General features: G+C 47.8%; 1 protein-coding gene across 3 annotated transcripts in view; it reads left to right on the forward strand.

The window, feature by feature from the left end:
- The window catches only part of LOC147029821 (protein mono-ADP-ribosyltransferase PARP14-like), a 156,333-nt gene that overhangs the window by 11,919 nt on the left and 131,914 nt on the right, over nucleotides 1-12,500 (forward strand). The window lies entirely within an intron of this gene.

Raw genomic sequence — 12,500 nt, forward strand, 5'->3', positions numbered from 1 at the left:
TGGTTGCAAACGACACGAACGTCTATAAATGACATACTATTGAAATGTTCCTTTCACAGTGAAGGCGTGTGACTATGTTTATTAATTACACACTGGTTGAACGTCATTTGGACCCTGACTTCACACATGTACGTACTATTGCAATGTAGGTTTCAACACTTTAGACTCTTGAGACCCCTTTGACCGTTAATGACCCGTAAAACCCCACACACCCCTTTGAGCTTAACACCATTTATACCCATTACACCCTTCAGACAGATTAGACAGCTTAGACGCTTGAACATTTAGACCACTTGGACCTTTTTATATTACAAATAAATATAATATCAAAAATATTACAAATAAATTTGTACAAAAGAAATGTTTGTATTATAATTGGAGTAAATCATGACAACACAGCAAATCTGTGCCGTCAATCTCTGCAATGACGTGTGGAGAGGCGAGCATGACGAGCCGATCCACGCTAATCTATATATTACGAAAGCTCTTATCTTGTATGTATGTTCCCGAAATACAGCCAAAACGGTACATGATAGCGCAAAAATTTTAGGGCCACCTTACTCAACATTCTCCTGTGGTGTGCAGTATCAAGTTTCGTTCAAATCGGGCAACGAAAAAAATTATTAAAAAATCTATTCCGGATTCCTGATTCAATTGATTGATTCAGTCCTGAAAAATCAATTCCTGATTCAATTATTAAAAAATCAATTCCTCAAGTACTCTTCGGGAGAATTTGATCAATGCAAACAACCTCGGCGGTATAGTTCGCTGGAGCTATGTTTTTTTTTTTTTTCTTGAAATGATTTATTTTTAAAATCTCAAACATTTAGTACAGACAAAGAACGATTTATTTTTAAGCATAAAATGAACATCGCCATTTTGATCTAATACTTCCGTGTTCATTAATAAATAAAATTGTGTTTAAAAGATTCCACACAATTTATTCGACTCTCTTTTTTTCCGTTTTTGTTTTCGCATTGACGCGCAATATCAAGTTTTGTTCAAATTGGGCAATGAAAAAAAATATTAAAAAATCAATTCCAGATTCAGTCAAGTACTCTTTGGGATTATTTGATCAATACTGTGGTGTAGTCTGCGGGCCCACGGGGAGGGGCATGATGATGATGCATGATGGGCGTGATGATGGGAGGAGTGGTCGTGGTGGTTATCGTATCTGCAAGGGATATAGGGTGTGCGCGCCGTCTGAGGCGTCGTAGTAATACTGGAGTCGCCCGGCTCGTGAGTGTGCCGAATACGGAATAAAGGGGAGCCGCCGGGCAGAGTACGCCCGCGCTCGCATTTGTACAACACAGCTCGGCTCGACTGTCCTTCCGCTCGTGTCTGCCTGCTAAGCATCTCCCACTTCAGTATAGTACAAATACAAACAACCTCAGCGGTATAGTTCGCTGGAGCTATCTTTTTTTCTTATTTTTTTTTCTTGAAATGATTTTTTTCATCAACCGCTGTCACAACGGGAACCCAACAGGTTCATGGGTCGTCTAGTATTATATATCCAGAGTTGGTGTCAAAGCCACCCATGCTCGCCTGTTTATACATTTGTCGTTTTTAAAAGACTAGTCTAATAATATTTTTTATAAAGCATTGCAGTGAAGTCTGTTCCAAATAATTTTAAAGCAATACAGTCATGCGCCACTTAACGACGGGGTTACGTTCTGAGAAACGCGTCGTTAAGCGACGTCGTCGTTGTGAGAACATCATTTTTTTTTCGTTTTTGAACATCGTACTTACACAAACCTAGACACCTCGGCTATATGGTGTTGCCTATTGCTCCTCGGATACAAACCTGTACAGCATGTTACTGTACTGAATACTGTCGACAATTGTAACACACATCCAAGAGAGACGGAAGACGCGTTAGATTTACCTTTGTGCTGTTCATGACGGCCATCGGTGTTATTAGCAGCAGCTTACAATCTCCTCTCGCATCGATTATAGAAAGGTGAATAATTAGCGTTTGGATTTTATAAATACGTAATCATTGCATCGATGTTATAATTGACAAATGAAGAAACGAACTCCTGTCAATTGTGATATATATATTTTCGGAACAGTCCGATTGTTTTAACAACATGAAAAGCTTCACTAAAAATAAATGTGTTTTAATGTCGACGAAGAACAACGATTTATTCGCGGAATTCTTCAATTCAAAGGTAATTTACTTGCTGGAAGGTAAACGTGGAAACATTGGTTCAGTTTGAAAGCCGATTTCCTTGAATCCCGATTTAGCACAATCCTGTTTTTTTTGTGATGACATTTTATGGACCTCAACGATCGCATTATAACAGGGCCACACTGTCGTTTATTATCATTATGAGGTATTATGTACTGTACATAATTGTATGTGCTATTTTTATACGAGGCTACATCACTCGGCGATAGGAAATTTTCAGTTACATTTTTTTTTCTTCATTTTTTTTTTTTTTTATAGCTGGCAGATCCGTCGTATATGCGATCCGTCGCTGCCCGGAACGTCGTTAAGCGGCACATGAATATATATATATATATATATATATATATATATATATATATATGTATATGTAGTTGTATATTGTAATCAGTAACGAGTGCAAGTGAGCACAATATACGCCCGAACAAGAAGGTACTTACAGAATTGTGCGACCACATGGAAAACAGCATCCTGGTTGACATGGCAACCTCTTTAGATGACGAACTTATGTCGTGACACACCGTCTCCACAGTCTGTACCTATGTACCAAATATGAAACGTGAAAGTTGAAAACTTTGGGAGTTAGAGTGCGGACCGGAACGGATGGAAAACAGCATCCTGGTTGCCATGGCAACCAATTTAGATGACGAACTTATGTCACGACACACCGTCTCCACAGTCTGTACCTATGAACCAAATATGAAACGTGAAAGTTGAAAACTTTGGGAGTTACAGTGCGGACAGGAACAGATGGACGGACGACCAGTATCACATAATATGCCCCGATATATATATATATATATATGTATATATATATATATATATATATATATATATATATATATATATATATATATATATATATATATATATATATATATATATATATATATATTGGGTGTATAAAAAATAGTGTGGTAGATAAAAACATTAGAAAGGAAAAAATAACTTGCACCAAAAACTAACATTCTGACGCTGACGCTGACGCTGACGCTCACACCGGGGGTATCACTATAGCTCTCTTGTTCTTCGAACAGGCGAGCTAAAAACGGTTATTCGAGACTGAAGTAAGCCAAATTTTACCGAGTTTATTGCATTAGGATACTGTAATGGTTAAGTACTGTGCAGTGCAAAGCAGAGGCAATTTCTCATGTCATTAAAAACAACCATTTCCTGATTTTATATTTACAAGTCTGCCTTTCTACACTCTAACCTGCATACTCATTATAAATACACAATCAATCTATTTCAATGACAGCAAAACTTGTGTATTGACTCACCATTCACCATGCAATATATATATATATATATATATATATTGTTACAGATTCGCGCCCGCCGGCGTGCTGACGGCCACATAACTCGAATCGCGGCACGTCGCCCACCGGACGGACAATCCAGTCGTGACCCTCTCGGACTAACGCCGGGAACCAGTCACGGGTGGACCTTTCGGTCTCACCGCGATCGAGCCAATCAGCCCCCGCGTGGGATAGGGTTGCTCGCCAAATTCGACCTACCTAAGTACCCACGCGGAGGGTAGACCGGGCGATCGCACCTCGCCGCAGGTCGACTTCGGACACGGGCCACTTAAGCGACCCGTTCCGTACTATCGGGATAACCGAGCGGTGTTATCGTCGACCTCGACGGTTCGATTAATTATCGGGCGTATTCAGCCCACTACCAACCCTTTACGTGAAGCAAGATGGAGATTCAATGAAAGAAAAGACGAAGCGAAACGGGAAACAGTTCAACACAAAGCACATTTATTCGCGATGAACGGAAAGCACACATATTCAATTCCACCAAAAGCACACAGAAAAGAAAAACACAATGCAATTTACACAAAAAGCAAATGCGACAATGCAGATCTACTACCGATTACGCGAGCACACGGCAACACTTATACAATTTTACTTCACAGACGGCGCCGACAACACATACCCAAAACCAAGGAAAAGAACACCCTCAAAGATGAGGCGGGCCTGAGGCCGAGACCGGGTCGGGCCTACCCGTCTGGTGATGAGACGCGGAGCGGCGATGGTGCCTCAACTCCACGGGCCTCGCGGACAGTGTCTGGTAGGGGGTGGGAAAGGGGCCCCCTTGGTCGCACTATCTCAGCGCGGGGGGAAACAGGAGGGGGTTGCTGATGCTCGGGGTATAGAGGATTCCTACTCTGCCTCGAGTCCCGCGACGAGCGTCTCCACCTCGGCCAGGTCGCGCTGTCGGCCTCCCTGGGGTGCAGCTCCCTGCATGACGCGAGCACCCCCTCGTCTGCCCTCGCCGCCTCTCCACAGCTCCGTCCCCTCCGCTCCGACTCCAACGCACACGACGACGACCAGCTCCTTCTTGCCAACTCCACCGCCCGCGAAGTCTTAACTCTCTGTTCCCTGACTGACGAACGCGGTCGCTTTTATAAGCCCCGTGGCTTCGCCTTCTCTTCACCCTTTACCTCCCTTGTCTCAACTATTATTTCCGTTGTCGTCATTTTGTGTCTCGTCTCACACGTTTTGGTCTCCCCATTTAATTTTTCCCTTTTGGTCACCGTCGATTCCTCTGTCACGACCCTCGCCCAACACGCCCCCCGAATTATTTTTTTACCCGCCTCCACCGCGGGCCTGTCAGCCGTTGCACCTCCATCCAGCTCGTTTGCTCCTACACGTGGAGTCGCCATTTCTATCTCCCTGGTCACGGCCTTCATGCCCGCCTGCAGGCATCGGCCCATGTTCTGCGTCTCACCCCGTAGCTTTTTCATTTCCTCCTTCATGTTTGCTTCCATTCCGTTTATTTGCTGTGTATTCGCATCCAATTTTTGTGTATTCGCATCCATCTTTTCGTTCATTTGCTTGATCATGTTCGCTGTCATTTCCGCCAGCATGGCGCATAGCTGGGCCATGTCGGGTGCGCTTGGGTGAGTCGTTTCGGCAAGGGTCGGCGGGTTTTGGTGGAGAGGGGGGGGGGAGGTGTCATACACCGCGGCCGCTGCCGCACCCATTTCGGGCTCTGGGTTCAGTTGGGTGAGTTCGTGTTCCTGCACAATCAACATTTCCTGCACGGGGATTCCATCCTGGACCATGGATTCTACACATTCTACATCCATTTCTAATACCCCCGGCTCCCGCTCGCCTTGAGACGCCATCTTGCTTCTCTTAAAGGGTTAATTTGAATCGCTCGTAATTTGGAGGGAATCGGGGGTCGCTTCTCTCACCCCTGGACCGATTCCCGTGAATTTAGCTGGAGACAGGAGAGCCCGTTTTCCTGTTCTCCGATACCAGTGCCGCGAGGAGGGCGATGGGTTTATATCCCACTCCTGACACCAGTGTTACAGATTCGCGCCCGCCGGCGTGCTGACGGCCACGTAACTCGAATCGCGGCACGTCGCCCACCGGACGGACAATCCAGTCGTGACCCTCTCGGACTAACGCCGGGAACCAGTCACGGGTGGACCTTTCGGTCTCACCGCGATCGAGCCAATCAGCCCCCGCGTGGGATAGGGTTGCTCGCCAAATTCGACCTACCTAAGTACCCACGCGGAGGGTAGACCGGGCGATCGCACCTCGCCGCAGGTCGACTTCGGACACGGGCCACTTAAGCGACCCGTTCCGTACTATCGGGATAACCGAGCGGTGTTATCGTCGACCTCGACGGTTCGATTAATTATCGGGCGTATTCAGCCCACTACCAACCCTTTACGTGAAGCAAGATGAGGATTCAATGAAAGAAATGACGAAGCGAAGCGGGAAACAGTTCAACACAAAGCACATTTATTCGCGATGAACGGAAAGCACACATATTCAATTCCACCAAAAGCACACAGAAAAGAAAAACACAATGCAATTTACACAAAAAGCAAATGCGACAATGCAGATCTACTACCGATTACGCGAGCACACGGCAACACTTATACAATTTTACTTCACAGACGGCGCCGACAACACATACCCAAAACCAAGGAAAAGAACACCCTCAAAGATGAGGCGGGCCTGAGGCCGAGACCGGGTCGGGCCTACCCGTCTGGTGATGAGACGCGGAGCGGCGATGGTGCCTCAACTCCGCGGGCCTCGCGGACAGTGTCTGGTAGGGGGTGGGAAAGGGGCCCCCTTGGTCGCACTATCTCAGCGCGGGGGGAAACAGGAGGGGGTTGCTGATGCTCGGGGGAAAGGAGGATTTCTACTCTGCCTCGAGTCCCGCGACGAGCGTCTCCACCTCGGCCAGGTCGCGCTGTCGGCCTCCCTGGGGTGCAGCTCCCTGCACGACGCGAGCACCCCCTCGTCTGCCCTCGCCGCCTCTCCACAGCTCCGTCCCCTCCGCTCCGACTCCAACGCACACGACGACGACCAGCTCCTTCTTGCCAACTCCACCGCCCGCGAAGTCTTAACTCTCTGTTTCTTTGACTGACGAACGCGGTCGCTTATATCAGCCCCGTGGCTTCGCCCTCTCATCTTTGACCCCCTCCCTTCGACCTTTCACCTCGCTCCCCATTGGCCCGAGAAAAAGTGGGCGTGAATGCTTTTTGATCCATAAATTTGTATATATCGATCGCCCTCCAACGCCCTGGGGGCGGGGCCAATTCGCCCCTCGCTCACCGATTGGACGGAACAAAAGTGGGCGTGTGTCGTTTTGATCCGTTTTTGAAGTGGAAAATCCGTGGTTTTGTACACGCTGTTCGGCGCGCGCCCTGCACGAGTCCAACACCGGTACCCACAAGCGGCGCAAGAACGGTGGCGATGCGACGGTTGTGAGGTGTGACGTGAAGGTCGTGGCGGTTGTGGTGAAGCGGCGTTGTGGTTGGTGGGTGATGTTGTGACTGGTGGTGGTAACAATGGCGGTTGGTCCAAAATAAAGATAGTAAAAGAAAAACGGCTATCCTGAAGAGTCGCAGCACGCATAAATGACATGTATTCCCACTAGACAACGGGTTTGGGCCTAACTACACATGTACTTACCGAGCTATCTCACCTAAGGGACCTGAATGGTGGTTTGCGAATTTGGTAACCACAACAATATATATATATATATATATATATATATATATATATATATATATATATATATATATATATATATATATATATATATATATATATATATATATATATATATATATATATATATGGTTCCCTTTTATACATCATGTTTAACACAGAAAAATTGTGCATACAATACATATGTTATACTTGCCCAGATATTTAATGATGGATTTTATCATAATGGTTATTACCATATACCAGCTAGTTGCCCATGCCCACACGGGATTCTTAATGGCGTTGGGATGTAGGTGGCAAAAATGCTAGTTGTGCCTTCTTCATCATGCCAGCAAACTGGGTGCAACAGTTCGCATTTATTGTCACAGCTGATGCAATATAAGTGCTCTAAATGGTGGTGAGGTGTTCCATTTGAAACTGTTTGTTCGATATGTGGCTTTTTGAGGCCAAGGCTCCATAATAAAAATTTGTATTGGTGTCAAAGCCTGTGACCATTTGCAAATAAATAGTAGGATTAACCATAACATTTTAGCACAATCTAAATTATGTATTCATCTGCACTCGTATGTTGTTGTTCTGCTGTTATTATCCACATTATCATCTCTATGACTTTCTACAAAGTAAAACTGTGCTTAGGCTCTTAAAACTTTCAAGTGGTACAATGTCACCCAAGTTGCTTTGTAGGATTGCAACAGTTGACAGCATTGCATGTATAGGTAGTGAACAAAAAAAATGGAAACACCAATGTAAAATCACTTAATAGGGTGTTGGGCCACGATGTGTGGCCAGTACAGCCTGTATGCATCATGGCATAGAGTCCACCAGCGTCTGGAATTCTGTTGGAAGGATGTGGCACCATTCTTCCACGAGAAAGTCAATCAACTCACCCCTGTTTGATGGAGGTGGAAAACGGTGTCTCAGGTGTTATTCCACAATATCCCATAAATGCTCGATTGGGTTCAGATCTGGTGACTGAAGGCCATGACATATGGATAACATCAGTGTCATGCTCATCAAACCATTGGGCAACCACATGGGCTCTGTGGATGGGGCATTGGAGAGGTCTCCTCTTGCAGCCATGCTAACCATAATTGTATTCAACCAGGCCTGTGCATCATTTTTGTACATGACCCGAAGCATGCTGGAATGTTATTTGCTAAATTAACACATGGACCACACATGTGGAAGCCGTTGCTTGGTGTCCCTCATTTACCCAGGTGTTTCCATTTATTTTTTTCTCACTACCTGTACATGCTGGTGTTTTTTGGAGGACTTTTTGAGCATTTGCATGCTGCTGTCTTGCGCTTTGTTAGGGATCCACAACAAAGGAGTTCCAAGCAGTTGGCTGGGAGGGACAGCAACTTTCTCCAGACAACATTAAATCCATCTGGTGATTTTTCCCAGCCAATCAGGTCCTGCAGAGTTTCCACCCTCTGTGATAGGTTTGTTGGCCTGGAGCCATATATTTGCTTGATAATTGGCTCGAGGCAATGTTTAATTTCAGGGCATCAATGGTCGGAGGCCTCTGGCCTCTCTAAGTTCAATTTGCCCTTCACAAACAGGTCATGACGTATGTTGGCCTCATTTATTAGTGAAACACTGCCAAACAGTCCACAACAAACTCCTCGGTTCCTTCACATGGCCCATCCCTTCCTACTCCTGCAAATGAGCTCTGGATAGTTGAGGAACAATTTACATCCTGATTTTTTTTGCCATATCCACCAAGTGCAGAGGTTGTGTCTGACCTGTGAGTGTGTGAAGTCCCAATATATGGTCAATGACATCACTGTCCACCTTTCTGGCAACTTATGAACCGGATAGCACTTCCTCTGTTTTGCTGTACCTATAATCATCTAAACCTATGCTGGCATGTTTCCTAAGAAGTGGATCAGTAGAAGCAGAACATACGTCTCTGCACTGCACTAGCACATTTTTGTACCCGTCAGGTCAGGTCAGGTATGGGAGCATGTGCCAGAACAGCGCGTCGCTGCGTCCACTTTCCGCCGGTACTCCAGGGGCCTCCGTCTGGCCATCCCCCAGGCAGATGCCAGGCCCATCCCCATCTCCTTGAGATGATGGTCAACCTGCTGCAACCATGAGGCACGTGGTCGGCCCACTGGCCTCCTCCACTCATGAGACTCCCTCGCTGAGAGAATCTGGTGAGCAGGATCAGCGTCAGGAAAACGAGCCACATGTCCATACAGCCGCAGCTGACGCTCACGGACTATGCAGGTAACAAATCTCATCCGAGTCTCTCTCAGCAACCGCTCGTTGGACACAAAATCCGACCAGCGATAGCCAAGGATTCTCCGAAGAGACCTGGTACCAAAGGAATTAAGTCTCCGTCTCAGATCCTTGGTCAAAGTCCAAGTCTCGCACCCATAGAGCAAGACTGGAAGTACCAAGGACCTGAAGACTCGGACTTTCGTCCTCCCGCACAGGTACCGGCAGCGCCACACCCCATGATCCAGTGAATCCATGACTCCCCAGGCCCGACCCAGACGTCTATTGACCTCCGGCTCACAACCTGCGGAGACATGAATATCACTGCCAAGGTAAGTGAATCTATCCACGACCTCAACATCCTCACCACAAACAGACACAGACAGGACAGCAGCATCCAAGATGTCACCGAAAGCCTGGATCTTTGTTTTGACCCAAGAAATCCGTAATCCCAACGGCTCCGACTCCTCATTCAGCACCTCGAGGGCCCCCAAGAGGATGTCTAAAGTCTCCGCAAAGATGACTGCATCATCTGCAAAATCAAGGTCCGAGATCTTGACATTGCCAAACGATGCACCGCAACTTGATCTCTCCAACATCCTCCCAAAAATCCAGTCCATACAAGTGCTGAAAAGTGTGGGGGCAAGTACACATCCCTGACGAACTCCAGTAACAACTGGAAATAAGTCAGAGGCGGTACCACCACACTTCACAGCACTCTCAGTACCAGAGTAGAGTTCAGACATCAGATCGATCAGTTTCGGTGGCACCCCACGAAGACCAAGAATCCTCCAGAGGACATCCCGATTCACTGAATCGAACGCTTTACAGAGATCAACATAGGCTGCAAGCAGCCCCTGCCGAAACTCTCGTCTGCGTTCGGTGAGGACACGAAGTGCAAGGATACGGTCAATCGTTGACCTCTTTGGTGTAAAGCCTGACTGCTCTGGACGCTGGTGCTCAAGCAGATGGTGGCGAACCCTATCAAGAATTATCCGAGCAAAGACCTTGCCCGGCACTGAGAGCAGCGTCACCCCTCGGTAGTTGTTGCAGTCTTGGCGATCACCCTTCCCTTTCCAGAGAGGGACAACAAGGCCCCTCTTCCAGTCAGTTGGGATGATGCCTGTGTTCCAGGCAGAGCACAAAACTGCATACAACGACATGAGTGCAGCATTTCCACCAGCCTTGAGAAGTTCGGCATGGATGCCACAGATCCCTGGAGCTTTGCCCCGTTTCAACTGGTTCACCGCAGCCCGTGTTTCCACAAGCGATGGTGGACCACAGTTGATTCGAGGGTCAGCAACAGGGATTGTAACACCCTTGACGTCCAACTCGACAGCTGGGGGATCAGCCTGGTACAACCGCTCGAAGTAACCGGCCCAGCGGGCCTTCACTTCAGACTCCTCTGTCAAGAGCCTACCACTCTCTGCTCGAACTGCAGTGCTCCGAGGGATGGGCTTGGATGAACGTAATGCGCGAATTCCCCTGTAAGCGGGACGAGAATCACCTGTCCACAGGTGATGCTCTACCCCCTCACAGATTCCTCGCACATAGGCCTCCTTGTCCACCCTCAGTGCACGTACAGTTTTACGCCTCAGCTCCCTGAACAGCTCAGCTCTGCCATTCAGCCTGGCCCTGCGACTCTGGTCAATGGTATCCAGTGTCCCTTGAGAGACAAAATTCTTCTTTGCCCTGCGGTGAACTCCAAGGCATCCACCGGCAACATCAAGGACGGTGGTCTTGAAGGTGTTCCACAACTCTTCAGGACCCCCCAAAGCACCCAGACCCCCAAGTGTCCACTCAGCCTGTTCGCAAACTCCTCAGCTACTCTCTCATCCCTGAGCTTGGCAACATCCAGCCTAGGCTGGGATGGTACCATTCTCCAGGATTTAAGGTGCAGCTTTAGAGTTGCTACAACAAGCCTGTGGTCAGTATTGAGGAACTGAGCACTCCGGTAGACCCTGCAGTTCTGGATCATCCTCCAACGACCGTCAATGAGGACATGGTCAATCTCCTTTGCCACACCGCCAGCGTTGGAATACCAAGTCCAGCGATGAGCTTGCGGGCGCTGAAACCATGAACCAGCCACCCTAAGTCCATGACTTCTTGCAAAGTCAAGGAACTTAGTGCTATTCTGGTTCATAGTTCCTGACCCATGGGGACCAACACACACCTCATAACCATCCCTATCAGTTCCAGTCGATGCATTGAAATCCCCCAAGACTAGAAGTGTATCTCGTCTGGGGCACTGATCAACCACAGACTCGAGTGTGGCGTAGAATGTGTCCTTCACGGTAAGATCACTCGCCTCAGTCGGAGCATAAATAGAGACCAGGGAAATGACACCTAAGGAGTGACGAATCCTTAATCTCATAATACGCTCGTTGACCGGTGTTACCTCAATTATCATTGGGGTCAGCTTATTGGACACAGCTACAGCAACTCCTTGGGTATGGTAACCATCAGAGCGACCAGACCAATAGTAGGTGTAACCACCCACCATTATCTCGCCGCGATCCGGTCTCCGAACCTCAGAGAGAGCTGCAATCCCGATGTCCAAACGCTTGAGCTCAGATGATAACAGAGACAGGTGATCATCCTCTCTTAGGGATAGGACATTCCAGGCACCCACCCGAAGGGACCGCCTCAGGTTAACCCAAGGAGACCGCCGTCTGGTGGGCGACACCTCAGCACCACTCCGACACACTCTCCCGCAATCTGACCCAGGGATGTTACCCCGTGGTTTCCCTCCTATCAAAGATTGGGGGTCCCGAAGGCTTTGCCCCAATCCCATCATCCGGTGAGCTGCCCTGCGAAGGGAAGCTGCACAGGAGGTACTCCCACGGAGTGGGTTTTCAGATTTTTTTGCGTTTTTGCGTTTTGCGGAATGAAGCGTTTTACGGTGGCTGGAGTGCAAATCCTGCCACCAACCTCCTAATAAGAAGTGACCCAACTGCAGGAGGACGTCCGCAGACACAGTTGGGCACTAGATATGGATGGCCGTTGGCTCACAAGGAGCTCCTCCGCCCTTTGACAGGTTTTGTTTTTAATCCTGCTGGGTGTCCATATCCAAACACCCTCCTCACCAGAAAACCTGGTGGGGGAGA

This window comes from Eptatretus burgeri, chromosome 3 (assembly GCF_056783735.1).
Source record: "Eptatretus burgeri isolate ZD-2024b chromosome 3, Ebu_testis_v1, whole genome shotgun sequence".
NCBI classification, from domain to species: Eukaryota; Metazoa; Chordata; class Myxini; order Myxiniformes; family Myxinidae; genus Eptatretus; species Eptatretus burgeri.